General features: G+C 43.9%; 1 protein-coding gene across 15 annotated transcripts in view; it reads left to right on the forward strand.

The window, feature by feature from the left end:
- The first annotated feature begins 317 nt into the window (after window positions 1-317).
- Window positions 318-21,319, forward strand: part of PPFIBP1 (PPFIB scaffold protein 1) — a 74,899-nt gene continuing 53,897 nt past the window's right edge. For 13 of the 15 annotated variants that reach the window (XM_075274828.1, XM_075274830.1, XM_075274831.1 and 10 more), the window contains exon 1: window positions 318-400. The gene's annotated coding sequence lies outside the window, so the exon portion shown is untranslated. Of the gene's footprint in view, window positions 401-15,454; window positions 15,713-21,319 lie in introns of those variants that run through there. The other 2 variants (XM_075274837.1, XM_075274827.1) reach the window with 2 other exon arrangements.

Raw genomic sequence — 21,319 nt, forward strand, 5'->3', positions numbered from 1 at the left:
CCCCTCTATCATTAGAGTTAACCCCCCCCCCCCCCTGGATCCCGTCCCCGTCAGCCTCTGGATCCATCCTCCCTCCCCCTCAGTCACTAGATCCCATCCACCCCTTCCCTCCAGGATCCCGCATCCTCCCCGCTCCGCTTCCTGTTTCCCAGCTCATCCTGCTCTGGAAATTTTGGAATGTTCACCCTGTGTGACTGACAGACCCTGCAGCCAATCCGCGGCTGAGCTCGTCGTAACTCCGCCCCCTTTCCAGCGCAGGACAGTGAGAGCGGCGGAGGGGCTTGGTCTGGTGACGTCACGGGGAGTCCAGTCTGAGGGGAGAGACGGAGGGGAACAGGGAGAGTGACCGGGGAGGGGGCAGCGGCTGCCGGGACCCGGGATACTGGACGTCAGAGGGCAGGTAAGACGAGGGAGCCGGGAATTAACTCTGGGCGGCTTCTGGAACTGCCCTTGAAGTTATAGCCATGTGCTCCCAGCTGTGAGTGCGGTTCCGGGGGCTCCCAGGGGCACTGCCCCGCGCTGCCTGCTCAGTGGAGCTGGAAGGATTTCCACCAGTTTCCTTTGTGGCCGGGCTGCGGTTACTTTTGTTTCACTCCTTCAGGTCTGATAAGTGACTTGTGCAACTTCTACGTCTGCGACTACAACTCCTAAGGTGGTGCCAGACGGGGCATGCTGACACTTGTAGTTCCTCCAACAGGTAGACTGTAGGCGCCCCCACTCTGTAATGGCTGAGACCTGGGGCTGTACAGGGAGCGCTGGACCCATTGCCCGGCCACGAACAATTAACTCCTTGTTCCCAGCAAAATCATTGAATTCTAGATAGGCTGACAGCACCAGGGGCACAGGCGGACAGGCTGACAGCACCAGGGGCACAGGCGGGCAGGACGACAGGCTGATAGAACCAGGGGCACAGGCTGACAGCACAAGGGGCACAGGCGGACAGGCTGACAGCACCAGGGGCACAGGCGGGCAGGACGACAGGCTGATAGAACCAGGGGCACAGGGGGGCAGGACGACAGGCTGATAGAACCAGGGGCACAGGTGGGCAGGACGACAGGCTGATAGAACCAGGGGCACAGGCTTACAGCACCAGGGGCACAGGCGGGCAGGACGACAGGCTGATGGAACCAGGGGCACAGGCTGATGGAACCAGGGGCACAGGCTGATGGAACCAGGGGCACAGGCGGGCAGGACGACAGGCTGATGGAACCAGGGGCACAGGCGGGCAGGAGGACAGGCTGATAGCACCAGGGGCGCAGGCGGGTACGAGGACAGGTTGATGGAATCAGGATCGCAGGTAGGCACAAGATTAGTCGGGCAGGGGCACAGGCGGGCAGGAGGACAGGCTGACGGGGCACAGGCGGGCAGGAGGACAGGCTGACGGGCACAGGCGGACAGGCTGACGGGACCAGGGGCATAGGTGGGCAGGAGTTCAGGCTGACGGGGCCAGGGGCACAGGAGGATAGGCTGACTGGACCAGGGGCACAAGTGGGCAGGTAGACAGGCTGACGGGACCAGGGGCATAGGTTGACGGGCATAGGTGAACAGGCTGGCAGAATCAAGGGCACAGGCGGGCAGGACAACAGGCTGGCGGGATCAGGGGCACAAGGCATAGAGCTTCTTTGTGAGTGCTTGGCTTTGACCGGTTGGCAGGACTAGAGGAAGAGGTTGGTGGGTGCAGTGCCTGTCTTGTGTGTGTGCTTGGCTAAGACAGGCTGGCACAACCAAGAGTGCAGGCTGGCGGGCACAAGATGAAGGTCATAAGATGGCTTTTTGGCTACAACATGTGCCCAGGTAGTAGATGCAGGACTATAGGCATGGAGCTGCTTTGCAGGTACTTGGCTTTGACAGGTTGGCACTTTCAGTATACCATTCCAAGATCAGCTGACATAGGCATAATCCTGCAGATGTGGGGCAGCTGGAAGAATCTTGGTGCAGCTCTAGAGAAGATTGGCCAGGTCTGGTTCAGGAACCTTGTACATTTAGGTTGGCATCAAGGTGGACATTCATTCACAGGCTTGCAATTAGTTGGTACATGGTTTAAAACTAGAACAGGATGCCACTGGAGCATGAATCTAGGGCAGTCTGCCACTCTGGCATCAATATTCGACAAGCCAGCACTTGGGCACAGATCAGGGGCGGGCGGTTTTCCCTGGTTCCTGGCATGTATGGGTATTGACTCCAGGAGAGGGCATACCTGGGGAGTGTCAGCATGTAGGCATAGATTGCGTGAGCAGGGGACTTACAGATATTTGATGCTTCAAGTTGGTTTTTTTTTTATGTAAAGGGGTTGCAGAACTACTATTCCCAGCATGTCCTGACAGCTCAGCAGAGAGTTTTAATATTGCAATAGATGAGAAGGTTTGAGCCTCCTGATGGGTAGTACTAGTAACTTCTTCCTGTGTGTCTGGTACTGGAGCCGGAGCTGCTGACCTGGAGCACAATGCCCATCATTGTACTACAACCCCTCTCCTCCCTCCGCTCACAGGAGGTTGCTGGATCACAGAAGAGGCTTGTTAAGATAAATACACCTCTGAATGTATTAACCTGTACCCCCGAGTATCAGCCTGTCCTTGTCTTGTACCCCCAAGTATCAGCCTGTCCTTGTCTTGTACCCCCAAGTATCAGCCTGTCCTTGTCTTGTACCCCCAAGCATCAGCCTGTCCTTGTCCTGTACCCCCGAGTATCAGCCTGTCCTTGTCTTGTACCCCCGAGTATCAGCCTGTCCTTGTCTTGTACCCCTGAGCATCAGCCTGTCCTTGTCTTGTACCCCTGAGTATCAGCCTGTCCTTGTCTTGTACCCCTGAGTATCAGCTTGTCCTTGTCTTGTACCCCTGAGTATCAGGCTGTCCTTGTCCTGTACCCCCGAGTATCAGCCTGTCCTTGTCCTGTACCCCCAAGTGTCAGCCTGTCCTTGTCTTGTACCCCCAAGTGTCAGCCTGTCATTGTCTTGTACCCCCAAGTGTCAGCCTGTCATTGTCTTGTACCCCCAAGTGTCAGCCTGTCATTGTCTTGTACCCCCAAGTGTCAGCCTGTCATTGTCTTGTACCCCCAAGTGTCAGCCTGTCAGTCTTGTACCCCCAAGTGTCAGCCTGTCAGTCTTGTACCCCCAAGTGTCAGACTGCTATTGTCCTGTACCACTGAGTGTCAGCTTGTCATTGTCCTGTACCCCTATTCCGTCATGTTCCTGTGCTTAGAATGGACGACCACTTTCCTTCCATGTGCTGTCCACTTTCTCCTTGAGACATTTTGTAGTGGTCAGTGACTGTAGTATTTGGGTTGGGGGTGGGGGCAGTAAGACTTTCTTAAGAGGATGTGAATTTTGGCAGTGTTGTCCCTGGAGGAGAATGACTGTCACATCTGCTTCCAGACATCTTGGTTATGCTAGGTTCACACTAGTATGTGGCTCTTCGCCGTCCAGGTCCGTATGGTAACACGAAAGACAAGAGACCCTTTCCCCTTAAAAACCGGTTACCTGCAGAAAAATCTGCAGTGGACACTCAGATGTGAATCTCGCCTTGCAGGTTCGGTGTATTTCATCTTATTACTGAGAATTTTGCTGGTAGAGAATGAGAACTATGGGAGTACACTGTGTGAATACAGTCCTGGTGGGAGTAGTTCCTATACGCAGGGAGGTTGGGAGTTGTGCAGGGGCAACAGGCGGTATAACCTTGTACTGTAGAGATTTAGGGGAAGGGTCCTTTAAGAAGAGAATGTTGTGGTCTCTACAGTTACAGTCTATCAGCGGGAATGTAGGAGGCGGATTCCTATCATCTTTTTTATTGTGGCCAGTCCTTTACAATGATGGGGGTGTTTATTGGGGGCTCCGGCGTTCCTGGTTTTACAGCTGGAAGAGCAGCAGCTGCTCAGATTTATCGCCCTTAAAAACGTTACGACTTCTAAATTTAACGTGAATTACATGTGTCCACCGTGGCGGCGGCGACAATGTGAGTCAGGGCAGGAAAATACTTTTATATGAATGGAAAGTCTTATATGGAGGAGGATGCCACCGACTCTTAAAGGGGTAGCACACCTGCAGCAGCTTCATGAGCTGCTATCAGTATTAAGGAATTCTAACCCCTGTTCTGCCACCTGGTGACCAAAGATATTTACATTACACCGCTTAAAGGGGCTTATAATAAAGGTCCGACTCCTGACATCCTTGCCCATGAGCTAAAAGAAGGGGCTGCGGCACAGTGCCGTATATACTGTTGTAGCTGTCTCGTACTTCACTCAGCTGTAGTACCAGACATTGCCACCTGTGTATGGTGGCGCTGTGTTGGTCTAAATAATGAATGGGGCACAGCACTCACTCAGCGGCCAGTATGTGAAGCTGGGACTCAAAAGACTCCTCCCTAACTTTGTTCAGAAGCTTTCAATAAACTTTATTGATAGTGTATCTACAGCCCCTTCAAACAGTTTATCAGCAGTGATGCCAAATGTCGGACCGCACAGTTCGAAATGATAGATCATCAGTATTCTGATCCTTAAAGAAACTACCAATTTTGTAACTGTTACTGTGAAAAATAAGGTAAAAAGAAAAGTAATACAAATGTTGATTGGAAATTTTTTTTTTACATTTTCTAACTTTTCTCATTTTCAGCAAGTAAAATTTGTCACCATCATTTACACGTCGTCTTTACTTTTTTTTTCTCTCCTCCCTCACGTAGAGTCTCGCCTCATCTTCGCGCCATAGTCCCACTTCTGGCACCTCCGAAGCCACAGTGTTAATGTGTTGTTAAGTTGGGTCACTGGGTCTGGCGCCCATCCAGTGTTTGACTATTAAATAGTTAACCGCGCTCTCTGCATTCCAGAAAAATACTCGTCATTCCTGCCGAAGACTCAAGAACCCGGCAGGGGAATAAAAAAATCAGGAATTTTGTATTTTCAGCCAAGGGCACAGTTTGCTGGTGCGGGTTACAGGGGCGATGTGATGTCCTGGAAGGTTGTGGTAATTGACACTCCTAAACCGGTATTGGTCAATTGTCCTCTGTTATCAGCCAATTCTGGCCGACTATAGATTTGGCCACTCTGGTGTCACCAACAACCCCTTGAAATTTCCTAATTTCCAGCTTGATCATTGTGATTGGAAGATCAGTTGTATCAGTCGAGCAACGATTGTGTGATCTGAGGTCATAGACTACACGGTTATGGCATATTATAATGTTTTTGGGTGAAGTAGTCCTTTAACCTTCACCCTCTTGGGTTGTCACACTGTTGTTGATACCAAATGCCTTTGGCGCCATTTGTCAGATTTTGTCAGTTCAATCTCTGCTTTATCATTGTGAATATAAGATCAGTCTTATCAATGGAGCGAAGACTGTATGATCGAAGCTTACAGACTGTATAGATATGCTATATTGAAAGGTTTCGAGTAGAGTTCTCCTTTTAACCCCTATTGTCTTGAGTTGTCACACAATTCATTATGCCATTTCTCAGATTTTATGTTCTCAACCTAACCATTGTGATTGAAGGATCAGTCTTATCAATGGAGCGAAGATTATATTATCCAGGCGCACAGTCTATAGTGTTCACATATCAGAAAGCTTCTGGTTGGAGTTAACTTTTAACCCTTATCGTCTTGTGTTGTCATAGTTTTTGAGGACATTTGTCAGTTCATTCTGGCCTTAATTGTTGTGATCAGAGGATCAGTCTTATCAATAGAGCGGAGATTGTATGATCCAATCTCACAGACTGCATACGTATGTCATATTGGAACATTTTTGGGTGAATTTCCCCTGAAACACCCATCTTCCAGGGTTTTTGGTACCATTTGTCAGACTTCCTCAAATCAGTCTTGGCTTAATCATTGTGATTGGACGATCAGTCAAGCGAAGTTTGTGTGATTTAGGTTCACAGACTGCCTAGCTGTTCCATATTGGAATTGTTTGCAGCTCCCCTTTAATCCCAACCTAATGGGACACAGTTCTTGAATTAGTTGAATTCTTGAATTAATTGAGTTAGTCCTTGTGATTGGAGGATCAGTCTTATCAATAGAGCGAAGATTGTTTGATTAGAGTTCACACACAATGTATAGCTGTAACACAAGAGAATGTTTTCGGGTGAATTTTCCCTTTAGACCCCACCGTCTTAGGTTTGTCACACACTCCCTTGGTGTCATTTGTAAGAGTTTCTCAGTTTAGTCTCAGCTTTATCAATGCAATCGAAGGATCAGTCTTTTCAATGGAGTGAAGATTGCTTGATCTGAGCGTACAGATTCCATAGTTATATATATGAAGGTTTTCGCTTGGGGTAAAGGTAAGCCCCTTTAACCCCTGCTCTCGAGGGTTGTCACACAGTTCTTGAAGTGAATCCATGTGTTTCTCCATGTATTACGGTTAACAGATTATTGCCACTCGCTGGCCCCTGGTAATGGAGTTTGTAATGGACATTTTTGCTTCAGGGTAAACATATTAAGAGATGAGCTATTGTAATCTACTCTAAAGATAATGGAGGACACCGCCCCTTTAAGAGATTCATATTTACCATTAAAGGGGTATTTGCCATAAATGTCTGATACATAGAGGCTGATGTCTTTAGACTAGAAACATCTCAACCTCCATCTCACCTCATTGGGAAGGGACAGAGAATAAATGGAAAGGTGGTCGGTAGAAATATAAAAACCTGCGGCCATTATTAAAATCTCTGCTTGCTGTCAGTAAACTGTTCACATCCAGAAAACCTGCACAGACGTAATACTTGTCACCACTGAGGGTTTGTTACAGTTTATTAGGTTTACAGCACAAATGTTATCGTGACAAACCCTCGGCGATGGGAAATATTAGGTCTGTATGGGTTTTCTGGGTGTAAACAGTTCACTGACAGGAAGCAGAGATCTTGAGAATGGTGAAGAATAAAATTTCAACAGGTCTCAAAGCAAAGTGGCTTGTTGCTCATAGCAACCAATCAGAGCGCACCTTTCACTTCTTAAACTTCTGAGGTAAGATGAAAGTTGCATCGTGATTGGTTGTTATGGGCAATGAAAGTGGTATATTGTATATTGTTGCCAAGCATCCGCCTGACTTCCTGTCTGGGTGACCACCACTTTCCCTACATATGGTGATGATGTCATAAGAATCTCTCTGCTGGTGGAGGGGTTATATAGGCAAATTCGGTGACAGAGCTTCACTTTAACCCTGTGTGGACCCCCACTACACCCACTGACACCAGACAGCGACAACCCCAGAATAGACGCTTCTGTAAATATGGATTACAACTTGCTATTAGGGGAATGGAGTCACGCCTGTATATATACCCCGTCTGTGCATATTTCCAGAACATTTCCTCTAAAATTAAACAATCAGCTGCTACGTCTGTTCCTGGGAAAGCTGTGTGACAACCAAAGTAAAACTGCAGTATGTATGCCTTATGGGTTTGGACACAACTTTCTCAGACTCCTGAATGGCAGTGATTTGTCATTCGACTGTTGAGTAACTGGGTGTCAAGCTGTAATGGAGGTCATGTTGATTGGTCAGTACCCAACTTTTTCAGACTCCTGAATGACATTAATTGCTCTCCTACTCTTGGATTACTGAATATATATGTGTAGACTTGGTGACAACTCTGTAGGGTTTGTATTGGAGGTTATATTGGTTATTATATTGGTTATTATTATTGGTTATTGTATTTGAACCCTACAAATTGTACAGTGCTGCGGAATATGTTGGCGCTATATAAATTAAATGTATTATATTATTATCCAGCTTTCCCAAACTCTTGAAAAACAGTGATCTCATTGAAAAACAGATATTTGGTCTGAGCTGACGTCATTTAGGGGTCTTGTAAAGCCGGGTAATAACCAGTATAGCCCCCATTAACAATTCTACTGAGAGTCAGGAGTCTGGGTGACAAATTATAAGGCTAGCCTGTGTCTCTGAATTCTGCAACCATGGCTATGGGGGAATAGATCACTGTCACTCAGGGGCCTGGGATAGCTGGGTTTTAAGCTATAAGACTTCCATCACAGCTTTCCAACAACCCTGAAAGGGAGATTTCTGTACACCCCAACTCTGTATCCGAGACTGTACTGGTTATTACTCAATTTTCCTAGACATCTGATCTATCCCCCTTCTCCTTTAGAAAGACAAGGTGGGGGTGCGGCTGGTGGTGCGGAACAGGATCCAGGCTCCTTTAATGATTCAAGGCGCCTTGTCCTTAATCTTCAAAGACCTAATCCGCTTTCTGATTCTTTCTAGAAGTTTTCTTTGAAATCATATCGTAGCTATATAAATAACACGGCGGTCTGGAGGAGCACCGTCCCTTTAAATGTTGTATATAAGCCCTTTCCTTATGGTAGTTGCTCCCATAAACCTGTGGGGTTAGTCACTGACGTACCATGATATGGTTCTCTTCATAGAATCATTGAAAAATGTTTCCTCAATATGCTCTAGTTACAGCTAAAGCTGCATCAAATTTATTCTTAGAATACAGCACCTTCAGTTATGCATTTAAGGGGATAATAAGTTATACTATTATGTTGGCAAGGGTCCAACCCTGATTGTGAGAACAGGGGTCCCGAGACCCCTCAGTCTGCTGTTAAATTCAGTTGTCCTGTGGGACTGACTGAGACGAGTATTGTACTCTCCATCCCTTAGAAAGGAGTAGGGCGGCACCCGGCCCCCATTTTTGTAATTGGTGACCCCCACTAATTTAGCAGTTACATCGAGAGTATAGGAAGTATAACCTGTTATTTCTGGGATACCCCTTTAAAATTCAACAGTCATTTGACAACATCTGCCTATTACACTCTGTATTTCAGGGGCAATAATAAAATTTTTGAAAACAGCTCTGGTAGTGACTAGAGAAGACAGGAAGTACCTTAAAGGGGCTCTATCAGCAAAATCATGCTGCTAGAGCCCCACATATGCGTGACTAGCCTTTAAAAAGGCTATTCAGGCACCGTAGAAGTTATATTAAACTACCCCCCCCCCCCCCTTTTAAAATAATACCCTAAAAAAGAATGTGATCTACTTACGGATCGTGCACCCTGGGCGGGCATTCAGGGTGTGTCTTCATCTTCGTCCACGCCTCTTCTTCCTCCGGTCCCGTCCTCCTCCGGCGCTCGCAAACGGACACTGATATAAAAAAAATAGCCTGGGCGCATGCGTAGTAGCATGCGGCTTCTACTACGGCTACTGCGCATGCGCCCAGGCAATTTTTTTTTTTTTTTTTTTTTTTTCAACGTCCGTTCGCGAGCGCCGGAGGAAGACGGGACCCGAGAACATCGGAGGAAGAAGAGGTGTGGATGAAGATGAAGACACACCCTGAATGCCCGCCCAGCGTGCACGTTCGGTAAGTAGATCACATTCTTTTTTAGGTTATTATTTTAAAACGGGGGGGGGGTAGTTTAATATAACTTTTACGGTGCCTGACTAGCCTTTTTAAAGGCTATGCACGCATATGTGGGGCTCTAGTAGCATGATTTTGCTGATAGAGCCCCTTTAACGGGATCCTATCTAGAGATGAGCAGGAATGAATGGATGCATCCGGCATGCAGGGGGTTAAGCGACAGGATGCCGGCCACGTCTGCGTGCCGGCCGGCTCCATTCATTGCTATGGGTGCGTGCTATTCGAAACTGCCATTTCGAATTCTACTCGCTCATCTCTAATCCTATCATTAAAACTCATTTTTTTTCTCACTAACACGTCGGAATAGCCTTAAGAACGGCTATTTTTCTCCTACTTTTAGATGTCTTCTCCGCGTCACCGTTCGTTATAAATCCCGGTTTTTGCCGGTATGCAAATTAGTTCGCTCGCAACACTGGGGGCGTCCCCAATGCTGCGAGATAACTCTCCAGTGCCGCCTCCATCTTCTTCAGGAACTTCCTCTTCACGCGTCTTCCTCTGGCACTGGCTTCAAACTTCTAGGCCTTGGGCAAAGCTGACTGCACATGCCCACAGGCCACAAGAAAATGGCCGCTTACATACTGTAAGAAAGAAGAGGAAGAAGCGGTGCTGGAGAGTTCTCTCGCAGCATTGGGGACGCCCCGAGTGCTGTTTGAGCGCTGGGGCCCACTCCCAGTGCTGCAAGAGAACTCATTTGCATACCGGCGAAAACCGTGATTTCTACTGAACGGCGGCGAGGAGAAGACATCTAACGCTGGGTTCACACCTGCGTTCATGACTCCGTTCTATGGTTTCCGTCTTCTGCATGGCAGAAGACGGAAACCATAGACCGGGTCCGGCCGTGAGCGGCGGTGAGCGTTTTAGGCTCTCCGCCGCGAAACCGGATTTTTTTTATCCGGACACAGAGAAGTGCATGTCCGACTCTGTGTCCGGATTATAAAACCCGGTTTCGCGGCGGAGAGCGCAAAACGCTCACCGCCGCGCACGGCCGGACAGCTTTCTCACCCATTCAAATGAATGGGTGAGAGAGTCTCCTGCAGGCTTCCGTCTCCTGCATCTGTTTTATGCAGGAAACGGAAACCTGCAATAAGGACCGATGAACGCAGATGTGAACGAGCCCTAAAGGTAGGAGAAGAATAGCCTTTCTTAAGGCTATTCCAACTTGTTAGACAGAAAAAAAAATTGAGTTTTAATGATAGGATCTCTTTAAAATTGCTTAAAATAAGGTAACGCAAAAACTCTAAATTTGGTCCAAATCAAGTTTGGCCTGTAAGATAAGGCTAATGGAAGTGTGTAGATGACTTGGTTGATAACAGGGGACAATAGTTTGTTTACCTCGTGGCCCTGGGGTAGGATATCACTTTTCTTGAAGGGCCATGTCCTGAGGTGTTTGTTATGGCGGCTGACGTGTACAATTGAGAATCGCTACAGCTGTGATGGGGGGTGTGTGATAAATATGGGGGGCATCAGAGGATCTGATTCCTAGGCATGTGTGGACCCGTCCTATCCTCGGCACACGTGGCAATTCCACGCCTCAGGGGGCTCTTTATGGATTAGTGTCACCACCCAATCCTCACTGTTTGGCTTGTTCCCACAGTATACATTGCATACTTAATTTTCTTCTGTTTTACTACTGTGTGTCAGTGCTTACTATAATTCTGCCATTCTATTCCTTAATCTAAAACCTCATAGACACTGGGAAAGCTGGGTGATGACCTTATAGCAGCCTGTGTTTGACTAGTAGAAATGACCTGTAAACAGTTGTATCCTGTGTTGTGCACTACTGAGCGTGTGAACTGCGAGTCACATGAGCAGCGACCTCTGTAAATACTATAGGAAAAGAAAGGAGGCTTGTTCTTATACAGAGTGTAAGTGTAGTCAGCCGAGTCTTGTGAGTATGTTAGAGGGTGAGGGGTGAGCGGTGGCCAAATATATGTAAAGAGATGTAACAGATCCGAACTACACTATTTACCAGTTATATTCTTGTACATAGGAGGCAGTATTATAGTAATGTTATTCTTGATCATAATGGCAGTATTATAATAGTTATATTCTATAGATAGGAGCAGTATTATAGTAGTTTTATTCTATAGATAGGGGCAGTGTTATAGTAGTTATATTCTATACATAGGAGACAGTATTGTAGTAGTTATATTTTTGTACATAGGGGGCAGTATTATAGTAGTTATATTCTTGTACATTGGAGAAGTATTATAGTAGTTATATTCTTGTACATAGGAGTAGTATTATAGTAGTTATATTCTTGTACATAGGAGCAGTATTAGAGTAGTTATATTCTATACATAGAAGGCAGTATTGTAGTAGTTACAGTCTTGTACATAGGAGCAGTATTATAGTAGTTATATTCTTGTACATAGGAGCAGTATTAGAGTAGTTATATTCTATACATAGAAGGCAGTATTGTAGTAGTTACAGTCTTGTACATAGGGGCAGTATTATAGTAGTTATATTCTTGTACACGGGTAGTATTATAGTAGTTATTCTTGTATATAGGGACAGTATTATAGTAGTTATATTCTTGTACATTGGAGAAGTATTATAGTAGTTATATTCTATACATAGAAGGCAGTATTGTAGTAGTTACATTCTTGTACATAGGGGCAGTATTATAGTAGTTATATTCTTGTACATTGGAGAAGTATTATAGTAGTTATATTCTTGTACATAGGAGCAGTATTATAGTAGTTATATTCTTGTACATTGGAGAAGTATTATAGTAGTTATATTCTTGTACATAGGAGTAGTATTATAGTAGTTATATTCTTGTACATAGGAGCAGTATTAGAGTAGTTATATTCTATACATAGAAGGCAGTATTGTAGTAGTTACAGTCTTGTACATAGGAGCAGTATTATAGTAGTTATATTCTTGTACATTGGAGAAGTATTATAGTAGTTATATTCTTGTACATAGGAGCAGTATTATAGTAGTTATATTCTTGTACATTGGAGAAGTATTATAGTAGTTATATTCTTGTACATTGGAGAAGTATTATAGTAGTTATATTCTTGTACATAGGAGTAGTATTATAGTAGTTATATTCTTGTACATAGGAGCAGTATTAGAGTAGTTATATTCTATACATAGAAGGCAGTATTGTAGTAGTTACAGTCTTGTACATAGGAGCAGTATTATAGTAGTTATATTCTTGTACATAGGAGCAGTATTAGAGTAGTTATATTCTATACATAGAAGGCAGTATTGTAGTAGTTACAGTCTTGTACATAGGGGCAGTATTATAGTAGTTATATTCTTGTACACGGGTAGTATTATAGTAGTTATTCTTGTATATAGGGACAGTATTATAGTAGTTATATTCTTGTACATTGGAGAAGTATTATAGTAGTTATATTCTATACATAGAAGGCAGTATTGTAGTAGTTACATTCTTGTACATAGGGGCAGTATTATAGTAGTTATATTCTTGTACGTAGGGGCAGTATTATAGTAGTTATATTCTTGTACGTAGGGGCAGTGTTAGTGATGTGGCAGCAGTAGGTATATTTACATGGTACTATTTCTGCTCATTGTGTCAGTATATATATATTTAGTTATTTTGTGGGTTTTATTTGTTGACCTCTCTGTTATGATCTTGCGCTGTGTCTGTAGCTCTGGTTGATCCTGTAGATTTGGTGACGGATCAATCTGGGATCAGCGTTCCGGAGAGATGATGCCGCTTGTACAGGAATAGTGATGGATTTGTCTTGGTCTGTTCTCCATCGTTCAGTCTTGTCAGAGGATTTGTGTTTCCAGTGAATCCCTCTTTCTGTGACTGCGCCTCCTCCATTACATAGTTGCTCACCCAGCTTTCCTAGAATCAAACCTGACTGGTAATCCAGAGTAACATCTCTCACTCCCCTATTGCTAAATAGAGGAGAGCTATGCCTTCAGTAATCTCTGCAAGCTGAGTGTGGGAATGGTACCGGCGGCCATATTTGTTGTCACCCAGATTTTCCCGGATCCGAAACAAGTAAATATATATTTTAAATATCAAGGATTTATTGAAATAAGTAGTACTGACTATAGTAGTGAGGTTCAGGCTGCTGAGAAATTAAAGCTCAGTGGAAAGCTCTGGTAGCAATGATGTGCATGATTTCTTCTTCTCTAGTCACTGCCAAAGCTGCATTCTACAAACTGCTGGTTTTTGCTTTCTTTTGTCTGTTTGACAACCAATAGTTGGGTCTCCTGGTGCAGATGTTGTGTTGGGACCCAGGAAATTTAACATTGGAGTTTCTTCAGATTTGTGGATGATCCCGGTGAGTGCGGCTGATTCACTTCTCAATCTGATTCATGTGATGATTTATTTCCAGGTTAGAGTGCACTGCATGACTCAGTGGGTGCACTAACTTAGAAAAAATTACCACTTTGCTCTGTTTGCTTATACTCATCCTAAAAAGATTCTCTAGTCACTTCCAGATCTGCGAATATAGTTGTACTTCTGCCTCTTGGAAGCTGTCAACGCTGTGGTGACAGGCACGACTCTGACATCAAGCAGGGATCCTAGGAAAGGACCTCTAATACAGCGCAACATTAGCCATTTATGTATTGAGTGCAGCTTTGGATGTAACTGGAGTATAAGAAGTTAGTAAAAATACATATAATAACTGTTTTGTGGCATGCTGCCTTCTATATATACTATACGTCATCTACATGGTCAAAATGTTTTCTTTTTGGTACGTGCCCGGGCGCTTTGAATAAATATTGCGCACTTCAGAAATGATCCAGGCCAAAGGCTGTCGTGTTTGCTTTTTCCTGACCCCTCGCTGACCGCCATCAGCCGCCACTTCCCCAGTAATTTACCTTCGCCCCGGGAAACTCATTCTTCTCCTGTTTTCTTTGCCTTTTTTGTTTTTGCTGCTTTTTTTTTTTTTTTTTTTCATTTCTTGTTTTTTTTTTCTTTGTTTGATGCCTTATGGGAAGAATCCATTGTCTTGGGAGGAGGGGGGACTTATGTATGAAATGGTTTCTTCCACTTGTGTATTTTGCTGCATTTTGAGCTTCGCTGGCTGATTCTGTTGGAGCTCAGGCTTCGGATTGCTGACTGCTGCTCGCTGTTTGGTTGTATCGACCATCGATCAGAATTGCAGGCATTCCTTGCTGCGTTGCATTCTACGAGATGTAGTGTTCACTTTTAGGACCCGTATAGTAGTCTATTGTAGGAACACAAAAAACTTTTTTTTTTTTTTTTTTTAAAATGTAGATTGTGAGCCCCACATAGAGCTCACAATGTACATTTTTCCCTATCAGTATGTCTTTTTTGGAATATGGGATGGAAATCCATGCAAACACGGGGAGAACATACAAACTCCTTGCAGATGGTTTTTTGCCCTTGGCGGGATTTGAACACCAGGACCCAGCGCTGCAAGGCTGCAGTGCTAACCACTGAGCCACCGTGTGGCCCCTACAAAAAAAAAACAAAACAAAAAAAAAAAAAAACATTTTTAACTATTCAAGACGGTGTGATGTAAATCTGTGGTGTTAGATGTCTTTTTATCACCATAGTGCCATGATTGGTTGTCTTTATTATTCTTTGAATGCAGCTTTGGTTGCAACTAGAGTAAAATAAAGAGAACATTTGATTTAAATAGGAGTTAGACTGACCTTAGACCCCTGAACCCAGATCCTTAAAATGAGTCAGACCCCAAATCTTAGCAGACCCCTTCAAAGCGTTAGTGCTCCCCTCTTAACTAGCTATAATGGAGTCTAGCGAGTGTAGACAGTAGAAAACATTGGCTTACTTCAGTCCTCAGTGACTTCTTCCTGGCAGGCTGCAGGATTGTGGTTTGGAAAATGGATGTCAGACACCACTGAAAGGTAAAACATGACTTCTTTCTTCCAGAAACACCTGCGGCCTTGTCCCTGGACTCTGAATGGTATTCACATTCACTGGAGTTGAGGTGTAGTAACAGACACAGCCTGAGATAAAGAGTGGCGCATTTTCTGTATGACCACTGTCTTATCTATAGAAGTCTTTAATTTTGCACTGCCCCTTTAAGGCAGCCTGTACTTGTCTGGCAGCCTTATCTCCGTGCACTGCTTGTAAAATAAATAGAGCCCTCAGTCCAGATATAGCCTGCGTCTTCCTCTGCGCTGCTGTGAGCTCTATCATTCAGTTTCCTGGTAATAATCGCTGCCTTGTGCGGTCGGAGGACAGGCGGGTACTCTGCAGAGGGGTCTTTGTTGTCGGGACCCTCGCTCTTGGCTCAGTCACATTAATATTCAGGGGAGAATGAGGGCTAGAAATCTCCACCAGTTTCTGACAACCCAATTCCCCATGCCCTGCGCTTCACCATAGGCGGATCCCATTGTGGCTGTTCTGAGGGGTGCGACACGGGAAGCAGAGGCGGTAAGTGATCAACCCAAATATCTCTGGAATCTAGGATCACTTAGATTATCTGTATCTAGGAAAGCTGGGTGACTGCTAGTATACCACCAAGGCTATTAGAGGATGCTTTGTTGTCAGAACTGTCTAGTTAGGCTCTAATATATCCCTGATGAGCAAGAACAAGCCTAGTGCTTTTCTGGGGACTGGAAAAGTTGGATGATGGCCGCCTCTCTAGGAAAGCTTCTGTATATATTCTCTTCAGGGTATAACATGGAGTGACCCCAAGATGTGTTTACTTAGGAATCCGCTAAACAAGCAGCGGCCTCTCTGTCATTTAGTAAATTGTATGTTCAGCTCCGCTCCGAGCGGCTTCTGTTCACCCACACAGATTCTCTTCCTGGCCCCCTGGCATAAGATAACAGATTGCTGCCATATGGTGGATTGTACTGCAACTGCGTTTACTGCAACTGCGAGATCTGAGCAACTGTATGAGGAAGGTTCCTGTCCGGATAGGATGTCAGTGTATATAGTCTGATGTATTACAATACCTGTAATAATGCTGCCCCCTATGTACAAGTATATAACGTACACAGGAGCATTATTATAGATAATATAACTACTATAATACTGCCCCCTATGTACAAGGCTATAACTACTATAATACTGCCCCCTATGTACAAGAATATAACGACTATAATACTGCTCCTATGTACAAGAGTATAACTACTATAATACTGCCTCCTATGTACAAGAATATAAATACTATAATACTGCTCCCTGTGTACTACAATATAACTACTATAATACTGCTCCTATGTACTAGAATATAACTACTATAATACTGCTCCTATGTACAAGAATATAACTACTATAATACTGCTCCTATGTACTAGGATATAACTACTATAATACTGCTCCTATGTACACGAATATAACTACTATAATACTGCTCCTATGTACAAGAATATAACTACTATAATACTGCTCTTATGTACAAGAATATAACTACTACGGTATAATACTGCTCCTATGTAGAAGAATATAGCTACTATAATACTGCTCCTATGTACAAGAGTATAACTACTATAATACTGCCTCCTATGTACAAGAATATAACTACTATAATACTGCTCCCTGTGTACTACAATATAACTACTATAATACTGCTCCTATGTACAAGAGTATAACTACAATAATACTGCTCCTATGTACAAGAATATAACTACTATAATACTGCTCCTATGTAGAAGAATATAGCTACTATAATACTGCTCCTATGTACAAGAATATAACTACAATAATACTGCTCCTATGTACAAGAATATAACTACTATAATACTGCTCCTATGTAGAAGAATATAGCTACTATAATACTGCTCCTATGTACAAGAATATAACTACAATAATACTGCTCCTATGTACAAGAATATAACTACTACGGTATAATACTGCTCCTATGTAGAAGAATATAACTACTATAATACTGCTCCTATGTAGAAGAGTATAACTACAATAATGTCCTTCTTGTGCTCTATGTAATCTTTGTGTCCATTCGGAGGTATGCAGTTGTCAGGTTATGGTTTCCTGGTTGTCTGGTTCCTCTCACATACATAAACATCATGAGGTAAATGAGAGATTTTCCATGTTTCGGTATAATTTGGGTGGAGTAGAATTCGGTGTATTTTTGCTTTTGGGATATTTTAAGACCTTAGGAAAAGGAAAAACCATCCGATACACCTCACTAATAATTACATCTCGAATATAACCAGCCCGGACAATCCAGACAGCAAAGCTGGTTGGTGATTCTGATGCGGATTTTGTTAGGTCATGTGACAGGTGATCGCACTTTGATCAAAGTTTTCAGCTGATAAAAATTACAGGGGTGCGGGGGTTAATTAAAGGATTATACCGTAGTAAATACATCTTGCTCCATTGTCCTCACCGCTGAGTCCTGTTTGATGTGGATGGTGGTTTTTGTAACTATAGATGGCGGTAAAATCTATCTGCAAAGCTGGGGGCGGAGCTTAGACTTCACATTGTGGTTGGACGAAGGGCAGGTTCAATCCCGCCCCATTCAGGTGTGTCTGCTGTGAACCGCGTTAGCATCTCCCCTTATGTCGCACTTTGGGGGGGGGGGGGGTACAGGAAGCTGAGATATGGATGCTGTTTGTTGGGGTCCTTATATTTCAACTACGTTTAAATCCACGTATTTTTCGTTGCACGTGTACTTGTTACCTGGCCAAAGATGGCGGCACGCATCTAGTCTGGTATTTATATACTGGTGTACATCACACTTGTTGAGAAGCCGCGACAGAAATATCCGCTACGGATATTTTTGGCAGCTCATCCTGTTCGGTCTTGTTACGTTTTACAGCGTGGTTATTTAAAGAGACGGTGTCAGGGACACAATGTGTCTGTGGTTTTTAACCCTTTAGATGAGAGCTGGTATAGTACTGCCCCCCCATCTTCTTCTGCCACCGCGGTGACCTCGTAATTCGCCGTCCCACCCGTCAGTCTTGTAATGGAATGGTTTCGCTCACGTGACTGGTTTTTCTGGTTTCCGATTCTTTTTTTTATTTTAATGCAAAGTTTGTCCCGCAGCGTACGGCGGTAATGAAGTATCCAGCGGCCGCCCAGCAGGCGGTTAATATTTGGCCGCACTCAAGACCAATTTGTGTAATGAAGCGCTCAGCGTTACTATGAAGTCTGGTGGTTGCGACTTGCAGAGTTCTGTCCCCGGAGGGCGGATCGTGAACGCTCGGCTCTTCTGTCTGAAGTGCGGGATAAAAAGCTCCATTGTTTTCAGAGGCCTTAAAGGAGAAGTTGACTGAAAACAGCCGGACAGATTTATAAAATCGGTGTAAAGGAGTAAAGGCGTCTGTTGCCCATAGCAACCAATCATAGCTTCCATTTTTCAGCAGCACTATCGGATATGAAAGCAGAGATGTGATTGGTTGCTATATGGGCATCACAGACCAGATATGAAAAACAGCTGTATCGGGCCATTGATTCGAGCGTCTGTCACACCAACTTTTTAAAACCCATGAATGTCTATGGGTCTGTTCATATGGCCATTGTTATGTCCATCAAAGTGGACAAAGATCATGTCCGTTTTTTTAGACACCTGTAAAAATCATGGTAACAGTATGGTTTCTACACTATGGCTGTTGTCTTATTGATAACTATTTTCCCACGTGTACTGTACAAATAGCTGTCAGTCTCCTCCTCCTTTTTCTGCTAAGCTCCGCCCAAAAAGGAAGTTTTGCATCATGGACGGTAAAGCGATGATATCAAGTACAGTCCTATGAAAAAGTTTGGGCACCCCTATTAATCTTAATCAATTTTAGTTCTAAATATTTTGGTATTTGCAACAGCCATTTCAGTTTGATATATCTAATAACTGATGGACACAGTAATATTTCAGGATTGAAATGAGGTTTATTGTACTAACAGAAAATGTGCAATATGCATTAAACCAAAATTTGACCTGTGCAAAAATATGGGCACCTCAACAGAAAAGTGACATTAATATTTAGTAGATCCTCCTTTTGCAAAGATAACAGCCTCTAGTCGCTTCCTGTAGCTTTTAATCAGTTCCTGGATCCTGGATAAAGGTATTTTGGACAAACAATTCAAGTTCAGTTAAGTTAGATGGTCGCCGAGCATGGACAGCCCGCTTCAAATCATCCCACAGATGTTCAATGATATTCTGGTCTGAGGACTGGGATGGCCATTCCAGAACATTGTAATTGTTCCTCTGCATGAATGCCTGAGTCGATTTGGAGCAGTGTTTTGGATCATTGTCTTGCTGAAATATCCATCCCCGGCGTAACTTCAACTTCGTCACTGATTCTTGAACATTATTCTCAAGAATCTGCTGATACTGAGTGGAATCCATGCGACCCTCAACTTTAACAAGATTCCCGATGCCGGCATTGGCCACACAGCCCCAAAGCATGATGGAACCTCCACCAAATTTTACAGTGGGTAGCAAGTGTTTTTCTTGGAATGTTGGTTTTTTTGGACGCCATGCATAACGCCTTTTTGTATGACCAAACAACTCAATCTTTGTTTCATCAGTCCACAGGAACTTCTTCCAAAATGAAGCTGGCTTGTCCAAATGTGCTTTTGTCCTTGACTGTTCTCACCAATCTTCTTCTCTGCCTTTCTGATATTTTTCTTGGCCTGCCACTTCTGGGCTTAACAAGAACTGTCCCTGTGGTCTTTCATTTCCTTACTATGTTCCTCACAGTAGAAACTGGCAGGTTACATCTCTGAGACAACTTTTTGTATCCTTCCCCTGAACAACTATGTTGAACAATCTTTGTTTTCAGATCATTTGAAGCGGGCTGTCCATGCTCGGCGACCATCAAACTTAACTGAACTTGAATTGTTTTGTAAAAAGGAATGGTCCAAAATACCTTCATCCAGGAACTGATTAAAAGCTACAGGAAGTGACTAGAGGCTGTTATCTTTGCAAAAGGAGGATCTACTAAATATTAATGTCACTTTTCTGTTGAGGTGCCCATACTTTTGCACCGGTAAAATTTTGGTTTAATGCATATTGCACATTTTCTGTTAGTACAATAAACCTCATTTCAATCCTGAAATATTACTGTGTCCATCAGTTATTAGATATATCAAACTGAAATGGCTGCTGCAAACACCAAAATATTTAGAACTAAAATTGATTAAGATTAATAGGGGTGCCCAAACTTTTTCATAGGACTGTATATAGTCGTGGTAAGGATTTCTCTACTGCTTGCTGTTATCAGCCAATTCAGGCCAGGGAGTGGCCGACAGCAATGTGGGCGGAGTGACAAGGAGGTCCAATGCCGAGTTCTCCAGCTCTCCCTCCTATAATGCTCCTGTGTCTCAGGCTTATTGTCCCTTTAAGACCTCCCCATCTATAAGCATTGTTGAATGCTTGTTTTTATTACATTTCTAGCTTCTTAACCCTTGAAAGTACCGTCACCGAAACGCGCACCCGCTTTGATGCCGCAAATGTTTTCGCCTCCTCCCTATTTCTTTTTATGCTGGGGTAGTGTCACACCCAGTAATAATCCATATGGGTGTGTCCATGCTGAAATCGCACGTGCCTGCATTTAAAGGGGCGCTGACTCTTTTTTTTTTTTTTTTTTCCCTCGACAATTATCTTGTAGAGCTTTTTGAGCTGAGCAAAATGATAGGCTCGCCATTACTGAAGGATTTTCTATTAGACAGTTATTGTGCTGCAAATATCAATGTTTGACTGGCTAAGATCTCTATCATGGCGCGGTTGTATTGGTGTCTACTGACATTGGTTTGCTGCCATCTGTGGTGAAAAGTGGTACTGCATTTACTTTCATTGTTTACAGTAATAAATTGAGCTTTCTAATGTATCACTTCATAACTATGCGGCCATGTTGCTTGTCACCCAGCTTTCCAAGATAACTCAACAACTATTATTGATTCAGTCAGCGAAACGACTTGTTAACCCCCCTCATGCCCTCATTTCTGTCCTAATGGAATTCTGCGGGTGGAAATCTAAACATGAGCTGGGCCGCTGTGATGGAATTCATCACAAACCGTTATGACAAGGCTGAGCACGGAGAATGAACCGGGTGTTAAACTGCCACAGATGATTAG

Source organism: Leptodactylus fuscus, chromosome 5 (assembly GCF_031893055.1).
Source record: "Leptodactylus fuscus isolate aLepFus1 chromosome 5, aLepFus1.hap2, whole genome shotgun sequence".
NCBI classification, from domain to species: domain Eukaryota; kingdom Metazoa; phylum Chordata; class Amphibia; order Anura; family Leptodactylidae; genus Leptodactylus; species Leptodactylus fuscus.